The sequence below is a fragment of the Bos grunniens genome, chromosome 13 (assembly GCF_055505025.1).
Source record: "Bos grunniens cultivar Pamir isolate PY7600 chromosome 13, Bosgru_T2T1.0, whole genome shotgun sequence".
Classification (NCBI taxonomy): Eukaryota; Metazoa; Chordata; class Mammalia; order Artiodactyla; family Bovidae; genus Bos; species Bos grunniens.
Genome location: NC_141177.1, coordinates 18368959 through 18395744, shown reverse-complemented (window position 1 = coordinate 18395744; position 26786 = coordinate 18368959). Strand labels below are relative to the sequence as shown.

The 26786-nt window shown below is 45.0% G+C and overlaps 1 pseudogene across 1 annotated transcript in view; it reads left to right on the top strand.

Annotated features, from left to right (window-relative positions):
* The window catches only part of LOC147360313 (uncharacterized), a 57465-nt pseudogene extending 31218 nt beyond the window's left edge, over positions 1 to 26247 (top strand). Inside the window, exons 3-4 of the transcript XR_015138808.1 lie at positions 3397 to 3912; positions 26022 to 26247. The product of XR_015138808.1 is annotated as an uncharacterized LOC147360313 (transcript). The remainder of the gene's footprint in view (positions 1 to 3396; positions 3913 to 26021) is intronic.
* The last annotated feature ends 539 nt before the right edge of the window (positions 26248 to 26786 follow it).

Sequence of the window (26786 nt, the reverse complement as noted above, 5' to 3'; positions counted from 1 at the left end):
TAACTCTCTACTTTCAAAACAGTTTGTGTACTTTTACACATCTAAAAGGCTAGATGTTTCAAATAAGGATTTAAGTTTGTCCACTACACACACACACAGTAGCACTGAACACAGCGTACAATGGCTACAGTCTCAAAGTATCATCTAAACAGAACACTCTAGCCAAGGACCCTTCCCCTTTATCTACCCAGTGGACAAGTCTAATAAGCATCTATGCTTAGAGGGGATTTTAACAATTTCACTTCTGCCAGTTTTCAGAAATTTTGCCTATGAATTTTAATATCAAGTGTACACAATGTATTTATTGGTTATTTTTGTCATACACTGGCAACCTCTTTAACATCTAGGAAGACTAGATGTTGTAAATTTGGACGTTTGTCCCTTATGTACACTATATACACAACTAAACCAAAACGCAGACACATACAGGACAACGGTTAACCTTGCCTAACATAAACATACTGGTATAACCCCCCTTGTACTTTCTCCCTGAACCAGCACAAATAAAGTAATACGTACTGCTCTGAGAGGTGGTTTGATCACTCTGATTATTCCATTTCTTAATGAGTATTTCGTATGAATCTTAATGAAAGGATATATCTACAAAATGTTATTTCACTACCTCTACTTTTAACATACTTTGTGCACTTCTAAACATCTAGAAAGACTAGATGTTTCAAATAAGGACTTAAGTTTGTCCGCTATATACACAGTAGTGTTGAATAAACTACACACATGTAACAATGGTTATATCTGAAGGTATCTTCTACGAAGGAACATTCTGGTCTAGAACTTTTCATTTCTTCCAATTCCTCCTTTTTGCCATCCATCCAACAGTGAGTGGCAAGTACAGGCACATGTATCACTTAGATGTGATTTATGATAGTTTCACTTTCAAAGGTCCTTTTCAGAAGACAGCCTTTCCAATGAATTGTAACACAAAGTGTACAAAATGTGTTAGTTTACTAACCCTACTTTTGTCATACATTGGCAACCTCTTTAATATCTAGAGACTAGATATTATAAAATTGGGACCCATTTGTCCAATATATACATAATATATACAGTAAAGTTAAATGAAATGCACTTAACATATAAAGCAATGGTAAGCTGAAATGTTCTAGTACACACTAGCAAAACATCTTTTGCAAACTTCCCTCCCACCTCCCTCAACCCAGTGAAAAAGCAGAGTATACTGTTTGGAGAGGAGGTTTAACAATTCCAATTACAGTTATTTCCCATCAGTTTTAAAAAGCTATTTACAAGAAGCATTACTACGTCTACTGTAAAATGCATCAAGCACTTCTAAATATCTAGAAAGACTAGATATTTCATATAAGAACTTACTTGTCCACTATGTACACAGTACTGTTAAGGAAAATTGCACACAGGTAACAATGGCTATAGTTTGAGGTATCTCCTAAATATGACGATTTTGGCCTGAACCATTCCCACCCTCACTTCCTTTTCTCCACCACCAATCCAGTGGACAAGTACAGGCATGTATAACGCTTAGAGGTGTCTGAATACATTCATATAAAAAAATCATTTACAGAAAACAAGCATTCCTATGAATTTCAACACAAAGTGTACAAAATGTGCTAATTTTACTACTTTGTCATACACTGGCAACCTCTTTTAACATCTAGAGATTAGATGTCACAAAATTAGGACTCATTTGTCCATTATATACACTATATACACAGCAAAACAAAATGCACATAACATACAAAAAATGTTTCATCTGAAAATGTCAGGTGCAAACAACTAGCATATTACCTTTTGTTAATTCTTTCCCTCCCACCTCCTCCAAACCACTGAACAAGTGTAGACAACAGTATACTGCTCACAGAGTGGTTTAACATTTAACATTCTCAAAGACAATACTTCCTATGAATTTGAGCAAAAAGTATTTACAAAGTGGTATTTCACTACCTCTACATTTAACATACGTCGGGCACTTCTAAACATCTAGGTGGGCTAGATGTTTCAAATAAGGACTTAATTTGTCCACTATATACAAAGCAGTCTTGAATAAACTGCCACATGTAACAGTTATAATCTTGAAATTGTCTTCAAAATATGAGTATTCTAGCCTAAGACCTTCCCTTCTCTTCTGTCTTCTTTCCACCATACCCAGGGGGCTATAATGCTCAAATTTTGATAAGACAATCTTTCCTAGAAACTTTTAACACAAAATGTACAAAATGTATCATTTACTAACTCTACTTTTGTCATACACTGGCAACCTCTTTAACATCTAGAAAGACTAGATGTTGTAAATTAGGACTCATTTGTCCATTATGTACACTATATATACAGCAGAGTGAAACAAAATGCACTAACGGAAAAGACAATGGTTACTCTTGCCTCACTATAAACACACTGGCAGAGATCTGCACTTCCCTCCCCTCTCCCGACCAGTGCACAAAACAGAGTGTACTGCTCCAGGAAGGGGTCTGGCCAACCCCCCACTCCCCATCATTTCGTATGAATTTTAACAAAAAGGTATTTACAAAATGTCCTTTTACTACCTCGACTTTTAACATATATCAGGCACTTCAGAACATCTAGAAAAACTAGGTATTTCAAAAAAGTACTTATTGTCAACTATATATACAGTAGTGAGGAATAAAATGCACACACAAAACAATGGTTATATAGAAATGTCTTCTAAGTATGACCAGTCTGGCACAGAACTTTCTATTCTTCCTCCTCAAGGTCTTCCATTCGACGTCCTCCAACCCACTGAACAAACGGGGACTTCGGTGGCTCCGGAAGTTGCTTCTAAACGTAATCAAACAACTCCATTTCGAAAAGTCATTTCCAGAAGACATTTCTTTTCTATAGTTTTTTTTTTTTTTTTAAACAAATGGGCATTTACAAGACGTGATTTTTCTAACTATTTTATCATACGTCGGCAACCTCTTTACATCTAGGAGGCCTAGATGTAGCGAAAGTTTTCTTTTGAAAGGTTGGGGGTAAAGTTGAGAGCAGCTTTTTCATATTATATACACAGGCCTTTATCAGCGGCCAGTAAATCTTCCCAGAGGGCCGCGGGCACTTTCTGTTGGCCATAAGGGGTATGTTATTCTACCATTTCTATCTTCCGACATCAATGTCTCGGTAGAACGACGATCGAAGCCCACTGGCCCGCTAACGTTCCACCCGTCGTCGACCGCGGCTCCGCTCACCTTGCGGGCACGTTAAGGCCTTTGTCCGTCGTTGTCCGGACGAGGTGAGGTCTCGTCCAACTGGGACAGAGCGGTCATCTCAGGTCGCGGATCCGCGTGGCCCCAAGGCCTAAGGGTGAACGAACTGGCGTCCACAATCCTTCCCGGGCCTCCGAGGCTCTAACGGCCCTCCGCGGAGTTAGAGCGGCCGCCATTCTTCTAGTCCTGCCACGCCCGACGCCGAAAGGCGCCACGTTCTCGGTGGCCAGGCGGAGGCTTCGCCTAAGCCCAAGCCCTGCAGCTCTGGGTGAAGAGACCCAGCGGTCGGCAGGATCCTGGCTCGGAGGGGCCGACGCCATTAGGTCGCGGCGGTGGGGGTGGGGGTGGGGGGAGAGGTTCGCGGCTGCTTCCAGTCTTGGGCCCTGCCAACTGCCAGCCTCGGCGACCGCTCTGCAAAACACACCCGAGAATGTCCCGGGGCCCCCCAGTTCACCTACCGACCAAAGGCCGGAGGGCCTGGAGGGCCCCAGGTAGAAGGCCACGATCCGCTTCTAGCCGCTCTCTCTGCCGGAACTGACTTGGCAGTTCTCTTTGCTGGCTAGAGAGGAGGGGCGCCGGAAGTGCCTTCGCGCTGGGACCCGTGAGCCAAGGTTCCGGGACTGAAACGTTCCGGCAGGGAGGAGGACAACGGAGGTGTCACGTGAAATTGGGACGCCCGCCTGGCTTGCCCTTCCAAACGGTAATTTTTCAGAATTCCCCGAGCATGCGTATTTTTTTCTTCCCTCACACCCTCGACTGTTGGACGCTGAGATTCCCTACAGTCGTTCACTTATTTCAGTTCAGGCGCTCAGTCGTGTCCGACTCTTTGCGACCCCATGGACTGCATGCAGCACGCCAGGCCACCCTGCCCATCACCAAGACCCGGAGCTTACTCAAACTCATGTCCATCGAGTCGGTGATGCCATCCAACCATCTCATCTTCTGTCGTCCCTTTCTCCTCCTGCCTTCAATCTGTCCCAGCATCAGGGTCTTTTCCAGTGAGTCAGTTCTTCGCATCTGGTGGCCAAAGTATTGGAGTTTCAGCTTCAGCATCAGTCCTTCCAATGAATATTCAGGGCTGATTTCCTTTAGGATGGACTGGTTGGATCTCCTTGCTGTCCAAGGGACTCTCAAGAGTCTTCTCCAACACCACAGCTCAAAAGCATCAATTCTTCGGTGCTCAGCTTTCTTTATAGTTCAACTCTCACATCCATACATAGCTACTGGAAAACCCATAGTTTTGACTAGATGGACATTTGTTGGCAAAGTAATGTCTCTGCTTTTTAATATGCTGTCTAGGTTGGTCATAACTTTTCTTCCAAGGAGCAAGCATCTTTTAATTTCATGGCTGCTGTCACCATCTGCAGTGATTTTGGAGCCCCCAAAATAAATTGTCACTGTTTCCATTGTTTCCCCATCTATTTGGTATGAAGTGATGGGACTGGATGCCATGATCTTAGTTTTCTGAATGTTGAGTTTTAAGCCAACTTTTTCACTCTCCTCTTTCATTTTCATCAAGAGGCTCTTTAGTTCTTCACTTTCTGCCATAAGGATGGTATCATCTGCATATCTGAGGTTATTGATATTTCTCCCGGCAATCTTGATTCCAGCTTGTGCTTCATCCAGCCCGGCATTTCTCATGATGTACTCTGCATATACGTTAAATAAGTAGGGTGACAATATACAGCCTTGACACACTCCTTTCCTGATTTGGAACCAGTCTGTTGTTCCATGTCCAGTTCTAACTGTTGCTTCTTGACCTGCATACAGATTTCTCAAGGGACAGGTCAGGTGGTCTGGTATTCCCATCTCTTTCAGAATTTTCCACATTTTGTTGTGATCCACACAGTCAAAGGCTTTGGCATAGTCAATAAAGCAGAAGTAGATATTTATCTCAGGGAAGGCAATGGCAACCCACTCCAGTACTCTTGCCTGGAAAATCCCATGGACGGAGGAGCCTGGTAGGCTGAACTCCATGCGGTCACTAAGAGTCAGACACGAATGAGTGACTTCACTTTCCCTTTTCACTTTCATGCATTGGAGAAGGAAATGGCAGCTCACTCCAGTGTTCTTGCCTGGAGAATCCCAGGGATGGGGAAGCCTAGTGGGCTGCTGTCTATGGGGTCGCACAGAGTCGGACACGACTGAAGCAACGCAGCAGCAGCAGCAGCAGATATTTATCTTGAACTCTCTTATTTTTTTGATGATCCAACAGATGTTGGCAATTTGATCTCTGGTTCCTCTGCCTTTTCTAAATCCAGCTTGAATATATGGAAGTTCACAGTTCACATACTGTTGAAGCCTGGCTTGGAGAATTTTGAGCATTATTTTGCTAGCATGTGAGATAAGTACAATTGTGCAATAGTTTGAGCATTCTTTGGCATTTCCTTTCTTTGGGATTGGAATGAAAACTGACCTTTTCCATCCTGTGGCCACTGCTGAGTTTTCCAAATTTGCTGACATATTGAGTGCCACACTTTCATGGCATCATCCTTTAGGATTTGAAATAGCTCAACTGGAATTCCATCACCTCCACTAGCTTTGTTCATAGTGATGCTTCCTAAGGGCCACTTGACTTCAGATTCCAGAATGTCTGGCTCTCGGTGAGTGATCACACCATCGTGATTATCTGGGTCATAAAGATCTTTTTTGTATAGTTCTTCTGTATATTGTTGCCACCTCTTCTTAATATCTTCTGCTTCTGTTAGGTCCACACCATTTCTGTCCTTTATTGTGTCCATGGAGAACTCCATGGACTGTATAGTCCATAGGGTTGCAAAGAGTCAGAAAGGACTGAGCACCTTTCATTCATTTACCACTTATTTATTGAGCACCTACTGTGTGCCACATAAGCATTGGGGGATGCAGCTGCAAATGGGCACGAAAATTTCTGCCCTTTTGAAATTTATACTCTAGAAGGGAAAACAGACAATCCTTAAAATGTGTGAAAGGGCAGAAATGGTGAAAGTGCTATGAAAAAATAAAATAAGGAGAATATGAGGTGTGCCTGTGGAATGCTTTAGATGGTGCCCAGATGACTTTTGAGCAGACATATGGAGTGAAGGAATGAACCAGCCAAGGGGATGTCAGGTGGAAGAGCCTTCCTGGCAAAGGGAACAGCCAGTGAACAAGCTCTAAGCTGAGGAATACGGAGATGGCCTGATCCAGGAATAGCAAACAGACTAGAGCAAGTTAGTGAGAAGTAAAAAGTGAGTGAGAAGTAAAAAGTGTAGACGTTAAACCACTCAAGTATGGAAGTTGGTGGTTTTTTTTTTTTTTGGTGAAATGGGAACTGTTGGAGGGTTTTGGCCTGAAGCATGGAAAATAGCTGATGTAGAACCAGAGGTAAAAGCAGGGAGACCTAATAGACCATGGCTGTCAAGAGGGTGAAATAGGATAGTGGCTTGTACCAGACTGATGGCAGCAAAGATGGCAAAAAGGTGAATTCAGGATATATATAAGATCCAGCCTGCAGGATTTGCTGATAGACCAGATGTGAAATGGGAAAGAGAGGAACCAAGGATAACTTGAAGGCTTTTGGCCTGAGCAAATAAGGGAGAGTATTGCCCTTAAGTGAGATGGGAGAAACCATGGGAAAAGGGAGTTTAGGGGAGACTGTGAGGAATTCAGTTTTGGGCATGATAAGTTTGAGACGCCTGTTTGACATTCAAGTGGAAATGTCAAGTAGACAGTTGGATTTGTGAGTCTGGCATTTAGGGGAGAGTCTGAGCTGAATATGTACTTTTGGGAGTCATCAGAATGTATATAGATTATCTTTGAAGCAATGAGGCTGCATGAGAGAACCAAGGGCATGGACAGAGAGAGAGGGAGTTCTCAGGTCTGAGCCCTGGGGCACTGCAACGTGTACAGATCAGGGTGATGAGAAGGAACCGGCAAAGGAGACTGAGGAGTGACCAAAGTGGTAGGAGAACAAAAACAGAATGTGGTATCCTGGAAGTAAATGAAGAAAGTGTTTCCAGGGAGAGTTATCAACAGTGTCAAACACTGCTGATAGGTCATGTAAGATGTGGTTGAGAAGTATACATCTAGCTTTTATAATAAATGTCGTGAGCAACATTCTTGTGGTTTTTCTAACTTTGTGGAGGCTTCTAATTTCTTTCGGATGCAATTCTAGAAATCTAAAGAAAGATCAAGGGTTGGTTCAGGCTTGAAACTCTTGATGCAGATCCACACAGGATTCCTAGGAGGAAAATCCTATAGTCAGGAAGACCCTTCTGCTGGAAGGTGGAAAGCAGGAATGTTGAGAAGGCCAGGAGCTCTGGGCACTGAGGCTGTAGTCCACTATGAGATAACAGAGGCCTGAACCATGGAAGTGGCTATAGGAGCAGAAAACAGGTGGGGTAAGGCTTTCTAGATTAGCAAAGGAAGGAGCCCCTGGGCTCAGTACCTGGAGAGAAGAGGGAGGAGGGGGAAGGAGGAGTTATAGATCATACATGGGTTTCGAACAAGATCTACCTGACTAGGTGAGTAGTTGGCAGAATAACCAAGACAAGGAAAAGGAAAGTCTCAGTGTGGAGTTCCTGGTCCCCTTTCTGATCTCCCTCCCTTCTAAGCAGCCAACAGGCTGATACCATTAGAACCTAAAGATGATGAGGTCAACCATGTACACATTTTGCTTTCTACTTGATATCTCCACTTGAGTGTTCTAACAGTATCTTAAACTCCTCCTGTGCAAAAGAAAACTCTTGGTATCTCCCCAGAGCCTGCTTTTCTCCAAATCAGTAAATGGTAGTATCATCCACCCAGTTCTCAAATAAAAAACTAGGCTTCCCGGTGGCTTACCTGCAGGTGAATCCACCTGCAATGCAGGAGACACAGGTTTGATCCCTCTGTTGGGAAGATCCCCTGGAGGAGGAAATGGCAACCCACTCCAGTATTCTTGCCTGGAGAATCCCCAGGGACAGAGGAGCCTGGCAGGCTGCAGTCCATGGGGTGCAAGGAGTCAGACATGACTGAAGCGACTTGGCACACATCTTTGATACTACTCTTCTCTAAGTCTCCATCCCCTAACCATCACAGGTACTATCTCCTTCCTAAATATTTTTAAGGTACAGCCAATTTCCTGGGCTGTCCAATATAATATAGTAGCTGCTAGTTACAAGAGGCTATTTTTTTAAAAATTGAAGTATAGTTAACTTATGATATTGTGTTAGTTTCAGGTATACAGCAAAGTGATTCAATTATATATATGTTATAGATATATTTCAGATTATTTTCCATTATGTTATTACAAGGTATTAAGTATTATTCCCTGTGTTATATGGTAAATCTTTGTTGCTCATCTATTTTATGTATAGTAGTTTGTTAATCCCATTCTCCTAATTTATCCACCCCCCTCTTCCCCTTTGGGTAACCATAAGTTTGTTTTCTATGTCTGTGTTTGTTTTGTATATAGATTCATTTGTATAATTTTTTAGATTCCATATATAAGTAATATATGATGTCTTTCTCTTTCTGACTTATTTTGCTTAGTATGATATTCCCTAAGTTCATGCATGTTGCCACAAATGGCAATATTTCATTTATTTTTATGGCCGAGTACTATTCCATTGTATGTATATATCACATCCGCTTAAACCAATCATCTGCTGATTGGCATTTGGGTTGTTTGCATGTCTTGGCTCTTTGTGACCCATGGACTATACAGGCCATGGAATTCTCCAGGCCAGAATACTGGAGTGGGTAGCCTTTCCCTTCTTCAATGGATCTTCCCAATCCAAGGATCGAACCCAGGTCTCCCGCATTGCAGGTGAATTCTTTACCAGCTGAGCCACCAGGGAAGTCCATGTATCATATCCTCTTAAACCAATCATCTGCTGATCAGCATTTGGGTTGTTTCCATGTCTTCACTTCAGTTCAGTCACTCAGTCGTGTCCGACTCTTTGCGACCCCATGAATCACAGCACGCCAGGCCTCCCCGTCCATCACCAACTCCCGGAGTTCACTCAGACTCACGTCCATTGAGTCAGTGATGCCATCCAGCTACCTCATCCTCTGTCATCCCCTTCTGCTCCTGCCCCCAATCCATCCCAGCATCAGAGTCTTTTCCAATGAGTCAACTCTTCCCATGAGGTGGCCAAAGTACTGGAGTTTCAGCTTTAGCATCATTCCTTCCAAAGAAATCCCAGGGCTGATCTCCTTCAGAATGGACTGGTTGGATCTCCTTGCAGTCCAAGGGACTCTCAAGAGTCTTCTCCAACACCACAGTTCAAAAGCATCAATTCTTCGGCGCTCAGCCTTCTTCACAGTCCACCTCTCACATCCATACGTGACCACAGGAAAAACCATAGCATTGACTAGCCGGACCTTTGTTGGCAAAGTAATGTCTCTGCTTTTGAATATGCTGTCTAGGTTGGTCATAACTTTCCTTCCAAGGAGTAAGCGTCTTTTAATTTCATGGCTGCAGTCACCATCTGCAGTGATTTTGGAGCCCAGAAAAATAAAGTCTGACACTGTTTCCACTGTTTACCCATCTATTTCCTATGAAGTGATGGGACCGGATGCCATGATCTTCGTTTTCTGAATGTTGAGCTTTAAGCCAACTTTTCACTCTCTTCTTTCACTTTCATCAAGAGGCTTTTTAGTTCCTCTTCACTTTCTGCCATAAGGGTGGTGTCATCTGCATATCTGAGGTTATTGATATTTCTCTGGGCAATCTTGATTCCAGCTTGTGTTTCTTCCAGTCCAGTGTTTCTCATGATGTACTCTGCATATAAGTTAAATAAGCAGGGTGACAATACACAGCCTTGACGTACTCCTTTTCCTACTGGAACCAGTCTGTTGTTCCATGTCCAGTTCTAACTGTTGCTTCCTGACCTGCATACAGATTTCTCAAGAGGCAGGTCAGGTGGTCTGGTATTCCCATCTCTCTCAGAATTTCCTACAGTTTATTGTGATCCACACAGTCAAAGGCTTTGGCATAGTCAATAAAGCAGAAATAGATGTTTTTCTGGAACTCTCTTGCTTTTTCCATGATCCAGCGGATGTTGGCAATTTGATCTCTGGTTCCTCTGCCTTTTCTAAAACCAGCTTGAACATCAGGAAGTTCACGGTTCACATATTGCTGAAGCCTGGCTTGGAGAATTTTGAGCATTACTTTACTAGCGTGTGAGATGAGTGCAATTGTGTGGTAGTTTGAGCATTCTTTGGCATTGCCTTTCTTTGGGATTGGAATGAAAACTGACCTTTTCCAGTCCTGTGGCCACTGCTGAGTTTTCCAAATTTGCTGGCATATTGAGTGCAGCACTTTCACAGCATCATCTTTCAGGATTTGGAATAGCTCAACTGGAATTCCATCACCTCCACTAGCTTTGTTCGTAGTGATGCTTTCTAAGGCCCACTTGACTTCACATTCCAGGATGTCTTATTCCATGTCTTAGCTAGTGTAAATAGTGCTGCTATGAACATAGGGATGCCCGTGTCTTTTCAATTAAGTCTTTTCCTCTTTTCCAGATATATGGCCAGGAGTGGGATGACTGGATCATACAGTAGCTTTAGTTTCAGTTTTTTTAAGAAAACTCCATACTGTTTTTCATAGTGGCTGCACCAATTTTCATTCCCACCAACAGTGTAGGAAGATTCTCTTTTCTCTACACCCTCTCCAGCATTTATTATGTGGAGACTTTTTGATGATAGCCCTTCACCGGTGTGAGGTGATACCTCATTGTGGTTTTTATTTACATTTCTCTAATAATTAGTGGTATTGGAACATCTCTTCATGTACCTGTTGGCCATCTGTATGTCTTCTTTGGAGAAAAATCTGTTTAGGTCTTCTGCCCATTTTTTGATTGGGTTGTTTGTTTTTTTGTTATTGCATTGTATGAGCTATTTGTATGTTTAAATTAACTACAGGAGGCTATTTAAATTTTAATTAATTAAAATAACATGAAATTAAAAATTCAATTCCTCAGTTGCACTAGTCACATTCTAAGTTCTCAAGAGCCACAGATGGCCAGTGGATACTGTCTGAGCACAGAGATAGATAGAGCATTTCCACCATCTAGAAAGTCATAGGGCAGTGCAGATCTATAACCTAGTCTGAATCAGCAATATCTCTAGTCTGGGTGACTTGAATAGCCTCTTAATTGAAGTTCTGACTGTTTCTACTACTCTTCTCTTCAAATCCATTTTCCCTACAGAAACCAGAGTTAACTTTTAATCAGAAATCAAATCTTGTTTCAACCTTAGTGGCTCTTTATTGTACCTTGAACAAAATGCAAACTTCTTACCCTGGCCTATTGCCCCCTCTTGTTACGTCCCAGACACACTGGTCTCCTTGCTCTTTTCTCCACTCTTCAAGCTCTTCTCAATCTCAGGGGCTTTGCATATGCTGTTCCCTCTACCTGAAAGGCTTTGTATCTGGCTCCTGGCAAGGCTAAATTTCTTCTCACTTTATAGGTCTCAGCTCCATTACTATTTGGAGTGATATCATGTAATATGTCTTTCATATAATAAAACATATTATATGATATCACATCTCAGGACATTTCCTGACCTCTCTGTCTCAAAAAGGTTTTTTCCAGTTATCATCAAGTGACCTTACTTATTTCCTTCATTCATCCACCAGAATACCTCATTATTTTACTAGTAATTAACATGTCTGGAGGGGCCTTCCTGGTGGTAGAGTGGTTAAGAATGTACTTTGCAATGCAAGGGACACCAGTTCGATCCCTGGTCTAGGAAGATCCCAGATGCCGAGGGGCAACCAATCCCATGCACCACAGCTACTAAGCCCACACACACTGTAGTTACTGAAAGCCCACTGGCCTAGAGCCTGTGCTTCCCAGCAAGAGAAACCACCTTAATGAGAAGCCCACAACACCGCAACAAAGAGTAGCTCCTGCTCACGGTAACTAGAGAAAGCCCACATACTGTAATGAAGACCGAAACAGCCAAATAATGAATAAGTAAATCTAAAAAAAATAAAGAAAAACATGTCTCAGGACTTCCCTGGCGGCCCAGTGATTAAGACTCCATGCTCCCACTGCAGGGATCATGGTTCGATCCATGGTCAGGAAACCAAGATCCCACATGACACACGGTGTGGCCCCCCCCAAAAAAATTTAACTTGTCTGTGTACTTCTGTGCTAGGCACTGTACACAGGATTTGGCTATGTGCTTTACCTTATTTATTAATTTGCTAGTTTATTATTTTTTTCTTTCTTGTTTTCTCCTTGTGTCCCTTCCTGGCACCCAGTACTATGCCCAGCATATAGTGGGCATTAATAATTGTTAAGCCAGGCTTCAGCAATATGTGAACCGTGAACTTCCTGATGTTCAAGCTGGTTTTAGAAAAGGCAGAGGAACCAGAGATCAAATTGCCAACATCCGCTGGATCATGGAAAAAGCAAGAGAGTTCAGAAAAACATCTATTTCTGCTTTATTGACTATGCCAAAGCCTTTGACTGTGTGGATCACAATAAACTGTAGGAAATTCTGAGAGAGATGGGAATACCAGACCACCTGACCTGCCTCTTGAGAAATCTGTATGCAGGTCAGGAAGCAACAGTTAGAACTGGACATGGAACAACAGACTGGTTCCAAGTAGGAAAAGGAGTATGTCAAGGCTGTGTATTGTCACCCTGCTTATTTAACTTATATGCAGAGTACATCATGAGAAATGCTGGACTGGAAGAAACACAAGCTGGAATCAAGATTGCCCAGAGAAATATCAATAACCTCAGATATGCAGATGACACCACCCTTATGGCAGAAAGTGAAGAGGAACTAAAAAGCCTCTTGAAGAAAGTGAAAGAAGAGAGTGAAAAGCTGGCTTAAAGCTCAACATTCAGAAAACGAAGATCATGGCATCCGGTCCCATCACTTCATGGCAAATAGATGGGTAAACAGTGGAAACAGTGTCAGACTTTATTTTTCTGGGCTCCAAAATCACTGTAGATGGTGACTGCAGCCATGAAATTAAAAGACGCTTACTCCTTGGAAGGAAAGTTATGACCAACCTAGATAGCATATTCAAAAGCAGAGACATTACTTTGCCAACAAAGGTCCGGCTAGTCAAGGCTATGGTTTTTCCTGTGGTCACGTATGGATGTGAGAGTTGGACTGTGAAGAAGGCTGAGCACCGAAGAATTGATGCTTTTGAACTGTGGTGTTGGAGAAGACTCTTGAGAGTCCCTTGGACAGCAAGGAGATCCAACCAGTCCATTCTGAAGGAGATCAGCCCTGGGATTTCTTTGGAAGGAATGATGCTAAAGCTGAAACTCCAGTACTTTGGCCACCTCATGGGAAGAGTTGACTCATTGGAAAAGACTCTGATGCTGGGATGGATTGGGGGCAGGAGGAGAAGGGGACGACAGAGAATGAGGTGGCTGGATGGCATCACTGACTCGATGGACATGAGTCTGAGTGAACTCCGGGAGTTGGTGATGGACAGGGAGGCCTGGCATGCTGCGATTCATGGGGTCGCAAAGAGTCGGACACAACTGAGCGACTGAACTGAACTGAATAATTGTTAGACGAATGAATTTATTGGGCAGTTACTATGGGTCAGACATTGTGTTAATAACTGTCTCATTTAATTTGCACTGCAATTCTTCCTTCCTTCCAATTATGTGAAGTACGTATTACTCTCCTCCTTTTATGAGAGGCTGTGTAATTTATCTAGTTCTTTGGAAGAACTAGGATTCTAACCAAGGTCTTGTGATTCCAGAGCTCCCTGGCACTAGAGAGGGTTTAGAAGCCTGAGTACACACCAGCCTGCAGCCACCCACAGTTCAGACTAGAAGCAGGGAGATTTAAAAAGACTTATTTCTTGAAGGATTATTTCAGATCAGGTCAGAGATTCTGGGGCATCACTGCTCAACCAGGAGGTAGATTCAGGGCCTGGGTCAAGACTCAGGATGGTGCAGAGTAGGGCAAGGTAAATACTCCAATGTAAGCATCCTCAGTGGGGCTGGAGAACTGGCCTACAGACCCCAGGCAAGACTCGGGGTGTACGGGGTCTGACTGCTGACTCCGGCCACGGCCATGTCTGTCTGCGTGTCTCAGATCAAGGGTGAAACAAGGAAAAAAAGTAAAAATAACGAGCCTTCCTGGCACTTCTCCTCGGGAAACATCACATGTCAGGCCTGTGACATGGAGCGTGTTTGTTAGGCCAGCGGTTCCAAGCTCATTAGCGGGAACGGTGCTGAACAGCAAGCCACCCACGCAGCTCGTTTGGGAGACAAACACAGCGCAGCATCCATTCCTCCCCGGCCTGGGCATGCGCAGTTCCAGCGTTATCAACATCAGCACGTATCTGCACCGAGGCAGGTCTGCTTGGCATCAGGGCTCCGGGGAATGGATTGTGTGTGGGTGTGTCCCAGAGAGGCTGCTCGTAATCCTCATCATTATCATCACTGCCTGAATCTGAGACGGTTCTGTTTTAGTACAGAGTTTCTCAAACTTGAATCATGCCCTAATCAGCGTTAACAACTACGGCCATACCTTTGTACTGTGGATACCAGTTTTTACTTAATACCTCTCTGTGAACTGACTCACTCAGCACAATCATCACTATGTTAGCCTTGTCCTCAGTGCTGTCTGTGAATCATCAATTGGACATACACGTTATGTTTTCCTAATATCTGGAATATTACAAATATACAGCTCTTTGAAAAAGATCAGCTGAGTTCACTTGAAATCATCTTAGTGCAACCAAAATGCAAAACAGTTGGAGTCAAAGGGACACAAGAGACATCCTGAAAGAGTTCCCAGTGGCGAAAACTGGAGCAATTTGAGCAAGAAAAGAAATAACACAGTACCAGATTATAGCCCAGAGTATAAATATCCATGAGTTCATACGGATGTAAATAAATAATGGAACAAATAAATAAGTGGAGAAGGGACAAATCTTCCTAAAGAAAGTTTCCAAATTGTTTATCCCCTCCAAGATATGGAGCTTAATCTTCTCTCCCCCTCCTCCACCTGAAAGGGGGCTGCCCTTAGTGACTTGCTTTCAGAGAGTAGAAAGAAAGAAAAAACAAGTAACTTCACAGGAGAGAAGCTTGGTAAACTTTACCTTGGCCAGGCACTCAAGGTGATCAAGTCGTATTAATAGCCTACCCCTGACATGATGCCATGGAAAAGGCCACTTAACCGTGACGATAACCTTCACTGAAACCATGAGAAAAGCATCAGTGAAACCTAAATTGAGGGACACTCTACAAAATAATGAACACCAAAGTACTCCTCAAAACTGTCAAGGTCATGAAAAACAAGGAAAGTCTGAGAAATTGTCCCAGGCTGGGAGAGATTAAGGAGACATGCAGATTAAATGTAATACAGTATTTTGGACGGAACCTTGGAACAGAAAACGGATGTTAGGGGGAAAGCTTAGTGAAATCCAAATAAAATGTAGAGTTCAGTTAATAGGAAGATACCAGAGTTGTGACCAATGCATGTTAAGTCATGTTAATGCATGTTAAGAGTCATGTTAAATGTTAGCAGTATGGGAAACTGGGGGAGGAGTACATGGAAACTCTCTGTGCTATAGGAAATCTCTGTACTCTGTAAATCAAAGATTTACATTTGTTTCCTGTAATTATAAAATTATTTTAGAGTAATTGTATTATTTTTAGTAAGGGGGGTTATGTACACATTAGTGGTTTGGAACATAAATTTTGAAGGAATGCAGATGTAGACCTGTGTATTTGTTGCCTGTGGCTAGTGTAACAAATTACCACAAAACTGATAGCTTGAAACAGCAGAATTGTATTCTGTCATAGTTCTAAAGACCAGAATCTCAACATTAGATTTACTGGGCTGAAATCAAGGTGTTGCGAGGACCATGTTCCCTCCAGACTTGTCCTTGTCTCTTGCAGGCTGTGGCTGCCTGCATTCATTGGCTTGCTGGCTGCATCACTCTGATCTCTGCCTCCAAGGTTTCATTTTCTCCTGCTGTTCTCTATGTGTCTGCCTGCCCCCCTCTCTCTCTGCTTTCCTCTTGTAAGGATATTTGTGATGGCATTTCATGCCCACCTGGATAATCCTGGATGATCTCAACTCAACATCCATAATTTAATTAATCACATCTGTAAAAACCCTCTTCCCAGATAAATTACTACAGGCTTCAGGGATTAGATCTCTGCATCTTTGGGAGGTCATTATTCAGCCTACTACTGCAGCCTGGCTGTGTGAAATTTAGGACTTCTGTAGTATCAATAAGGTTCCTTTAAAACTGAAAACAACAAAAACTGTGTAACTATTTTTAACATCTTCATTTGGGTTTCACTTGAAGTCATCTTAGTGCAACTAGTGGAACCCAAGCAACACTTTGCAAAACAACTGGTACAACAGTCTAGTCTCAGAAGTCTTAGAGGGACTTCCCTGGTAGTCCAGAGGTTAAGAATCTGCCTTGCAATGCAGAGAATGTGGGTTTGAGCCCTGGTTGGGGAACTAAGAGCCCATATGCCCACAAGCCTTGGAGCAACTAAGCCTGAGTACACATGCTCCAGAGCCCATGTACCACAACAGCAAGAACCCATGTGCTCCAACTAAGACCAGATGCAGCCAAATAAATAAATATGTTTTTAAAAAAGAAGTGAGAATTAAATTCTAAATGGACTCCATACCAACAAACTTGTGACCTTGAGTAAGTCAGCATATTTTTTGAAGGGTATACTCCTCTGTATTTCTATACAAGAGGGATGCTAAGCTTTGCCTAGAGGAATGTTGTCAGAACCCGTAGACCATGTAGCAGATGTACAGCAGACATTCAGTCAACCTCCTCTTCATACCCCCTCCACTTTATAGAGTATGTTAGACTATGTTACAGCTTACAAAATATTTTCTATGTACAAAAATGTGTTTAATTGCCCTAAAATTTCACCATTTTATGGTGAGATAAAGCCAAATTTTCCTTCCCGGACTAGACAGATGGAAAAACTGAGACTTAATGTTAATTGACTTAGCCAACATCACCCAGTTAGAAGGCTAGAGACAGCAGGAGTTTGAGAACAGGATGGGCAGGAGTCAGGAGGCAGTGCCCGCTTTAGATGGGGAGAGTTTTGCATTCTGGTCACTTGACTTCTTTTTATGACTTTCATGACTTTTTTGGCCCTTGTAGGCATTTGAGTTTATGACCCATGATGTGATTCTAACTCCTGGCTCACATTGCTGAAATTTGTTCAAAGATCTTTAAACTCGAAGCTCTGAGGCTGTGCCCATAGGGTTCTCCAGCGACAGCTTCCAGTGGCCTCTTGGCCCTGGGCTTCTTTGATCTCACAGGTTTTCCCTTCTCTGAACTCTGTGAGATAGACCCACAGTTTGTTCCCTGGTTTGGCCAGGATCCTGGTTTCGATAGCTCCTTATTCTGAATCCTTGAAGCAGAGATGAAAACAAGAGCCTCATACACAGGGTTGGGTGTTCTTAAGGAGACCATGGAGGCCTTCTGAAGGTGACTCATCTCTGCCCTCCGAGGTCAGAAGGAAGGGACCAGAAAGTGTGCGGAGCGCCCAGGAGCCCATGTCAGGAGTTAGACTTCCCAGGATCCAATCCCGGCTCCCCACACAGCCCCTTGACTCTGGTCAAGTCACCAGCCCTTCTGTACTTGTTTCCCCGTTTGTAATAAGGAAACCTTTATTTCCCTCAAAAGAAAATTGTGAGGCTCGAATTATTGTACACGAAGCTGTTATTACAGCACTTGGTACAAGGTGAGTGTTCGCCCTATTCATTATTAAGCCCAGAATCTTTCCAAGAGCTTTTCTCCCGTTTCCGTACGCGCCCTCTGCCTCGGGAAATCTGATTCCTCCTGAGGGGCAACGCAGGGTTCTGGAGAGGTGGAAGTTCTGGGTCTCTGTCACTGTGTAGCTTGACGTGTGCCATTCCCGGGCTCCCCATCATCCCCCTCTGTACAAGGGGACGACAAAAGCGCGAGCCGCAGCCTCTGCCGCTCTGCGGAGAGCAGCCTGCCCAACCTCGCCGCCCCGCCACTACGCGGCCGGGACCTCCACTCCGCAGGCACTGTGTTTGTGGAGGGGGGTTGAGGGAGGAAAGCAGCGACTCCGGCCGGGTCCAACGCTGCCATGGCAACGCCCGGAGGCTGTCGGGAGGAGAGAACGAGGCCCCGCCCAGAGCGAAGCCCCGCCCCAACAAGGTTCCGCCCAGAAAAGAGGCCTGGGGCCTCAGTTCTGGGATTCCGCGGCAACTTTGCCCCGGCTCTGTGATTCCATCAGTGCCTAACAGAAGTGCCTCTGACTGGCCGACTGTGTCTGACTGACCACAGACGCCATCACTGTCTCTATCTGGCTGTGTCTAATGAAAACAGATTTCGTGAATGCCTGATGGACCAAGACCGCGTGATCTGTCTGCCTGACCACAGTCGACTGACTGACTGCCCTACCTGGCTAATGGCAGCTGGCACCGACGGCGCGTGTCTGACTGAGTCGATCTTGCTGTTTCTGACTGACCAGATTCCCTCTGTGCTCGACAAGCTGTATCTGAGTGACCGAGGCCCTGTGTGATTGACTGACCGGTTCACTGATTCCTCTGTGCTGGCGTTTTGACCCCAGCTCAGCTCAGCTGATTCTAACTACACCCGGGCTTGTGCGTCTGCCCGAGGCCCCTGAGCGTCTGCCTGACTGGCTGGCTGATAAGCTGGCTGGTTACCCTGACTGCATTGGCCTTACTACAGCCTCTGTGCCTGGAGGGGTCCGCCTGACTGGCCATCTGACAGGTGGGATCAGCCCTCCTGAAGAGTGGACTGAGGGCATCTGCCAGACTGCCGGGCTGAGTTTGCGGCTGGCTGGTTCTGGCTGACTGACTGAATCTAACTGTATCTCAGCGACCCAGTTTTTGTGCTGTTTTGTATTTGGTTGGGTTTTTCTTGGCTGCGCGGCATGCAGGTTCTTAGTTCTCCTACCAGGGATCGAACCCGTGGCCCCTGTAGTGGGAGCACAGAGTCACTGAACCACCAGAGAAATCCCAGGGACTGGGTTTCAGAATGACTGAGTCTGCCTGACTGACCCTCCCTGACCGCCTCTGCCTGACTCTGCTTTATGGACAGCGTCTGTCTCTGGCTACACCTGACTATCGGCTGCCTCTTCTACATTCCATAATGTCAATTGAATCAGATCGCTGCCTGAACTGCAGCTGACCAACTGAATCTGATTTGGCCTCTGAAATTCTCTCCCTAACGACCTCCTTCACTCCAGCTCCCCAACAAATGGCTTCTGAGGTGTTCCTTGGCCAGGGAGCTGGGCCCCAGATGTTTTCAGCTGTAAGTCTGGCCTTGGGGGTTCATAGCAAGGGCTTAGACAGGGAAGAGAACCTAGGATGGGGCCTTCGGGGAATGGAGAAAGAAGGAATGGAGGTCACAAAGGGAGCAGCTGAAAGAAATTGCAGGGGTCTTCAAGGTCCCAGGCTCAGGATCTAGTGATGTAACAGAGTCAGCACCTTGAGGAGACAGGCTGGCAAGTGGGAGCCACAATGCGACGTGGCTTTGTTTCTTCACGTTTGTGGGATGTCTCTGTCAGTGCCTTGCTGCTCTGTTCCACAGACCTTAGGTCTCCTTCCACATTCCTGAATTTAAATCTTTTTCATAGTGTGTGTGTGTGTGTGTGTGTGTGTGTGTGTGTGTACTGGCCACATCAACTGCATGAAATGGAGAAAGAGGCTGTGTACGAGAATAAGGAGAACACAAATACAGGGAGGGAATTTCCTGATGGTCCAGTGGTTAAGACTCCGTGCTTCCACTGCAGGGGTCATGGGTTTGATTCCTGGTCAGGGAACTAAGATCTCACATGCCAGAGAATTAGATTCGGGGGAATTAAAAAAAAGTAAGCATGTCAAGTGCATGGGTGTGCTATGAATTATAGCTATTAATAATAATAAATGAGAGCACCGGACTAGCTTATCTCGATCAAGCTCCAGCATTCTGAGATGCTGCCTTTCCATTAATAACAGAGGCCTAGCTGCCTCACTGATTTCATTATAAGCCAAGGGAGGAATGGGAGGAAATAAACAGCTCTGCTCCCAAGGGCTCTGTCTTAGTCAGCTTGGGCTGCTGTAACAAAATACCATAGACTGAGGTTTCAAACAACGCACATTTGTTATTCAAAATTCTGGGAGTTGGAAAGTTCGAGATCAAGGTGCATGTGGATTTGGTTCCTGATGAGGCCCTTTTCCTGGCCTGCGGACAGGTGCTTTCTCACGTGTCCTCACATAGTGATGAGAGAGAGCTCTGCTGTTTTCCTCTTCTTTTTTTTATTCTATTGTTTGTCCATGCCACATGACATGCAGGATCTTAGTTTCCCGACCAGGGATCAAACCCCTGACCCCTGCAGGGGAAGTGCAGAGCCTTAACCACTGGACCACCAGGGAAGTCCAAGAAATTCTTATGGTAGGGCGTAGTAATCTATGCTTTAAAAAAAAAAAAATTATTTTGGCTGTGCTGGATCATCATTAGTTGCGGTGAGCGGGAGCTGCTCTCTAGTTGCGGCGCTCGGGGTTCTCAATGTGGTGGCTTCTTGTATTGCGACCATAGGCTCTAGGGCCCATGGGCTCAGTAGTTGTGGCACGTGGGCTTAGTTGCCCCGAGTCATGTGGAATCTTCCCTGACCAGGATCGAACCTGTGTCCCTTGCATTGTGAGGTAGATTATTAACCACTGGATCCCCAGTGAAGCCCAGTAGTTTATGTTTTAACAAGCCCTCGCAGTGTTGTTGATGCATACTAAAGTTTCAGAAACACTAGGGGAATGATTGTGGTAGCTCTGGTGTCAGATTGTCCACATTAGAATTTCAACTCTACTGATTTTGTGCAAGTTATTGAATTTCTAAGCCTCAGTCTTCTTATTTGCATAGTCAGTATAATTACGATCACTTTAAACTCTTGTTGAGAGTATTAGGTCATATAAAGTATTAGGTCATATGAAGCACGTAATTTCAGTTCTAGGAATGTGTCCTGTAAACCTAGTCCAGCACATGCTGGATGATGTATGTTCAGGATATGCACTGATTTGTTGTTTGTAATAGAAAAGAAACACCCTCAGTATCTATCCATAGGGGACTGTTTTAATAAATCATGGTCCTAACATACAAAGAATGAGGCAGCTTTTTGTAGACTCCTATGAAAAGATTGCCGGAATTTTCAAGTTAAAAAAACAAAGGACAAATGAACCTATTTGCAGGGCAGGAATAGAGGTGCAGACAGAGAACAGGCCTGTGGACACAGTTGGGGAAGGAGAGGGTGGGAAGAAGTGAAAGAGCAGCATTGAAACATATATATTACCGTATGTAAAATAGCTAGCTAGTGGGAAGATGCTGTATAACACAGGGAGTTCAACCTGGTGCTCTGTGACAACCTAGAGGGGTGGGATGGGGTGGAGGGTTGGGAGGGAAGTTCAAGAGGGAGGAGCCATAGGTATACTTGTGGCTAATTCACGTTGATGTGTGACAGAAACCAACACAACATTGTAAAGCAATTATCCTCCAATTAAAAATAAGAAATAAATAAAAAGCAAAGTACATAATGGTATGTCTAGCATGCTCCCATGTGTGTACAAAAAAAGACTACACAATCTGTGAAAATGCATAGGTTATCTTTCAAAGCATACTCAGGATACAGTGAGAGAAGGAATGAGTGGCTGGAAAGAGGGAAAGGAGGGAAATTTATTTTTACCTACATATATCTTTTTATGACTTAAAATTTGCAGTATGTACATGCATTTTCTGTTCACAGAAATGAAGTTTTAAAAAAAAGACACTAGTTGGCATAGTGCCTGGCAGCAGTGGTGGTGACAGCCATTCCACAGCTCTAAGCAGATGAACCAAGGCAGAAATGCAGCCCAGGGGTGTCCAGGGTGTGGCCATAACATCTGTTCCTTTCATTTCCTGTAGTCTGTGTTGCCCCATTAGAGAATCCTTGCATTTTAGAGATGGAGAGGGCTTTGAGATTCTCTGGCAGAACACTTTCATTTTAAAGATGAAGAAATGAAGCCCCAGAGAGAGGCCATAACCAGCCCAAGCTTTCCCAGAGAACTAAGGCTCACCCTGGGGCCTCTTTCACAACATCTTAAGACTAAGCTTTCAATAATTCTGCTTTTAGAGCCCCATCACCAGTCTGCTTGGAAACTGGAAGGACTCCTCCACATGGCTGTTAAGACTAGCTGTGGTTCAGTTCCTAACCAAACTTTCCAACACCTTCTCCTATGTGAATTCTCTACCCTGGCCAAATAAGCCTCTTCACTGACCCCAGATGCTCCTGCTTTCCAGATACCACAGTCCGTGCTCTCTGTCTGAAATGCACCTCTCTTTCCTATTTGTAGAGATTCTACCTACACACCGAGGCAGAACCACATGTGAATCACACTTCCCCTAGGAAGTCTTCCCGATTACTCAGGCTCATGGATCTCTCTGAACTAAATTAAACATTTCTTGTAAAGTTTCTACTTCTGAAGAGGGGAATAGGATGCTTCTCTGCGTCTTGAACAATGGAACTGAACTAGGAGAGAGCAGGTTCCTCATCCTGACTCTCTGTTTCTGGAGAAAAGTGGGCACACGAACTTGGCCCTTCTTCCTGTCTCGGGGAAGCCCTGGGGGAAGACGCCCCTGAGCCAGCCTGGAGCCAGGAGCCTGTCTGCAGAAACTGTTGGGCCTGTTCCTCCCACTGATGTTTACTTGGCCGGGAGGCCCAGCGTGATGAAACCTGGCCCTGTTGCCGAGCACCTTGGGAGGCCTCGCTCCAGGGTCCCTCTGTGCTCAGACAGTGGCCCTTTGTGGAGCAGAGAAGCAGGACTGAAAGTGGAGCTGCCTCCGTTCCCCCCACCCCAGCCCCCATCCCCGGCAGTCATGGACCATCCTGTGCCTGGGTGGCCTCTGTGCAAATCCGCGGCTGGCAGAGTGAGGTAGGTCATCCAGGCAACCAGCTAGACTAGAGGAGTGAGGAAGGGTCCTGCTAGAAGGGCCTGCTGAAACCAGACCTGCTGCGCGTCTGGTCCCTTAGCTGCACAGAGGCTGCTGCTTCTGGAGACTGGTCCCCCTACAGGCCAGAGTGACACTTTGCACCATCCTGTCTGTGTCTGTGTTGCTTAGTCGTTCAGTTGTGCCCTGACTCTGCGACCCCATGGACTGTATCCCACCAGGCTCCTTGTCCATGGGATTTTTCAGTCAAGAATACTGGAGTGGGTTGCCATTTCCTCTTCCAGGGGATCTTCCCAACCCAGGGATGGAACCCGAGTCTCCTGCATTGGCAGGCGGATTCTTTACTGCTGAGCCATCGGGAAGCCCCTTCTTATCCCACCACTGCCATATATGCCCTAGGATTTACGGCAAGTCCCTCTAATGTGGGTTCTCCCTTCTGCCTCTGTTTCACTGGACCCTACACTCACTCAGAGGTGGGGTTTGGGGGAATGGGGGATGGGAGGGCAGACTGGGAATCCTTAGATGTCATCCGAAACCTGGTGGGTGGAAATCAAGGGGAGGGACGACTGACTACAGGAAGGAGGATTGTGTAGCACAGATGAAAACAAAGGGTATTTCACTGACCTGGGGTCAGGAGGCTCAGGACTCCTGCTGAGCCACTCACTTGCTGGGTGACAGTAGCCAGTTGCTTTCCTTTTCTCTGCCCCTGTTTCTCTAGCTGGCCTCACTTTCCCAGCTGCAAACTTATGGAGGCAGAGTTGATAAATGTCAAGAATTTTTGCGGTTCTGATTTTTCAAAATTCTGTGATCACAGGGAGGAAAAGGAAGAGTGGGGGTGGGTTAGACGTAGGTAGCTGACACAGTGCTCTCTGACTTCACCAGCAGTCACTAAGCAGCCTCTTCTCTGCTTCCACGATCCCTTCCCCTTCTCCTTTCCACCTCACTTTGAGGGCTTCTTCTTTTTTTTTTCCCCATATGGACCATTTTTAAAGACTTTATTGAATTTGTTACAATATTGCTTCTGTTTTGTTTTGGAGTATTTTTTTTTGGCTGAGAGGCATATGAGATCTTAGCTCCCCAACCAGGGACTGAACCCACATCCCCTGCATTAGACCTCGGGGCAAGTCCTCTTGATGACCTCTTGTGATGAGATCTAGAAGCTGATTGGTATACATTTGTTTTATTCCATGTTTTGCCCCCACAGGGACAGGAAGGGGGGCAGAAAATAAGAGAGGAGGGACTTCCTTGGTGGTCCAGTGGTTAACGCTCCACACTCCCAGTGCAGGGCTCTCCATTCGATCCCTTGTCAGGGAGCTAGATCCCACATGCTGCAGCTAGGAGTTCACATGCCACGACAAAGATTGAAGGTCCCGAGTGCCGCAACTAAGACTTGACACAGCCACATAAACAAACACAAACTAAACTTTAAAAAAAGAAAGAGGTAAGGGTGGGATAGACAGAATTGATGAAATAGAGCTCAAGGAGAGAAAAGAGAAAGGAAAAGCGAAGGTGGGGGATGATGAAAGGGGGAAAGTAGAAGCAGGAGGAGGTAAGACTGAAAGAAAAAGGGTGAAATGAGATAGGGGGAAGAAGGTAGGAATGAAAGAGAAAAACAGGAAGAGAGCCGGTGGGAAAAGACCGAAGCTTGGATATATGCCACACGTGGGGATGTCTTGGAGTTTTCCAGGACAAAAACAGTTCGGTTTGTTTGGAGCTAAGAGTGTGTGTAGGGAAGACAAAATTAGAACCAGGTTGTAAAAGGTTTTGAATGCCAGGCTAACAGATTTGGACTTTATGTCTGCTATTTTCTGCAGCTCAAATCCCCTGTGATAAGCTTGGGTGAGGGCCAGAGAGGCGTTTTCATTCATCCATCCATTTAACAAGGGACAGTGTCTTATCCAATGATGTATCCCCAGAGCATAATACAATATTTGCACAGAAGAGGTAGTCAGGAAATGCCTAGAAAAATTGAACACTTGAACCGAAAGTGGAGTCCTTGGAGGAAGCAGGGGCTGTGACCATCTCACAGAGAGTGTAAGAACGTGTGTGTATGCTTATTCATTCAGAGCAACCCCATAGACTGTAGCCTGCCAGACTCCTCTGTTCAAGGGATTCTCCAGGCAAGAATACTGGAGTGGGTAGCCATTCCTTTCTCCAGGGGATCTTCCCAACCTAGGGATTGAACCCTGTCTCCTGCATTGCAGGTGGATTCTTTACCATCTGAGCCACCAGGGAAGTCCAGGTATAAGAATAACCATAGTTTAAGCTAGAAACTGCTAGGTACCCTAAGAAAGGTCCAGATAAGAGTCATGGGAGATAGAGGAAAGTGAGACGGCCCTCCCTGTTACTTGCAGCATGAAAGTCCCAGAGAAGATTGTAATGGGGTCATTTTAGGTCACATACCCAACCTTGAATTAATCTCTGTGCCCAGGAAGATAAATCTCATTGGAGGTTACAGAGTTCTGTGTATGAATGAAGAGCAAAGAGTTCTTTAAAGAAAAGGGGGAGATTATTCCCAGAAGAGCGGAAATTAGAACCAGGCATGGCTGCCGCAGCCTGCTGTTATGAAAAGAGGTGAGCACGTCGGGAGGAGTAGGGATTTTATTAGGGTAGGGATCTGTACAAGGTTGGTGGGGAGGCTAGGACACCTGAGGCTCCCCATGGGAGGCCCCCATGCCGGGCCTCAGGTAACAAGCTAAGGAGTTGAGACTTACTTGTCTTTTGAGCTGGAAAGGGTCCTTGTTGGAGCTGTGCTCTGGAATATTTAATCAGTCCACTAAGTTATAGAATGGATCAGAGGCTAGAAGACCAGGCAGTGATGGGAAATTATTCCAGCATGTTCTTTGATAAAATCCATATGCAAGATCTGTCACCCACCTCAGTGTGCTTTACATTGTAACTTGGTTTGTTTTTCGTTCTCCTCATTCTAGGTCAGAAAGCTGAAAAGGACAGATCACACCTCTGCTAACAGGGGCTGTCCCTTCCTTCTCTCAGTGTGGCAAGCACCTCACTGGGGAAATGGATGTTCCAGAAATTTACAGGGGCAGGTGAACCTTGTAAAGTGCTCACTCTTTGAAGATCTGGGCAGTTTCCAGCCAAACTTCTGGAGAGCGGCAGGATCAGCAGCCCCTGTCACTGGGAACCTGACATAATGATAAGAGAAGCAGCTGCGAGGGATCTTAACAGGTAACTTCAGGCTCCTGCTTTTGAGCAAGCCAGTAGCCCAGAGTCAGCCCTCGCCCTGTCCTAAATATCTCCACAAGGGGACTTCTGTGGTGGTCCAGTAGTTAAGACTACACCATGCAATGCAGGGGATGTGGGTTCAATCCCTGGTCGGGGAAATAAAATCCCACATGCAACTAAATCCACACGCCACACCTGCTGAAGCCCATATCTGAGCTTGCATTTCCTTGGAGCTAAAATGAAGGGAGTAACACCAACCACGGAGAGTCCTTGTGAGGGTTGAATAAGTTAACACTATTGGCAGGGTGCCACACAAGCCACAGGCACCGGGCAAATGTGAATTCTTATTCATCTTTCAGTAACAGAGCTACGAACTGTTAGAGCTGGAGGGGTCTTAGAAGGGACTGGTCCAACCCTTTCATTCCATATGGTGAGAGGACTCCTGATAGCTAATCTCTTTCCTGTTGAAGTATTTGCTGATTCTGTCTTCACTAGAAGCAGAGAGCTGATGT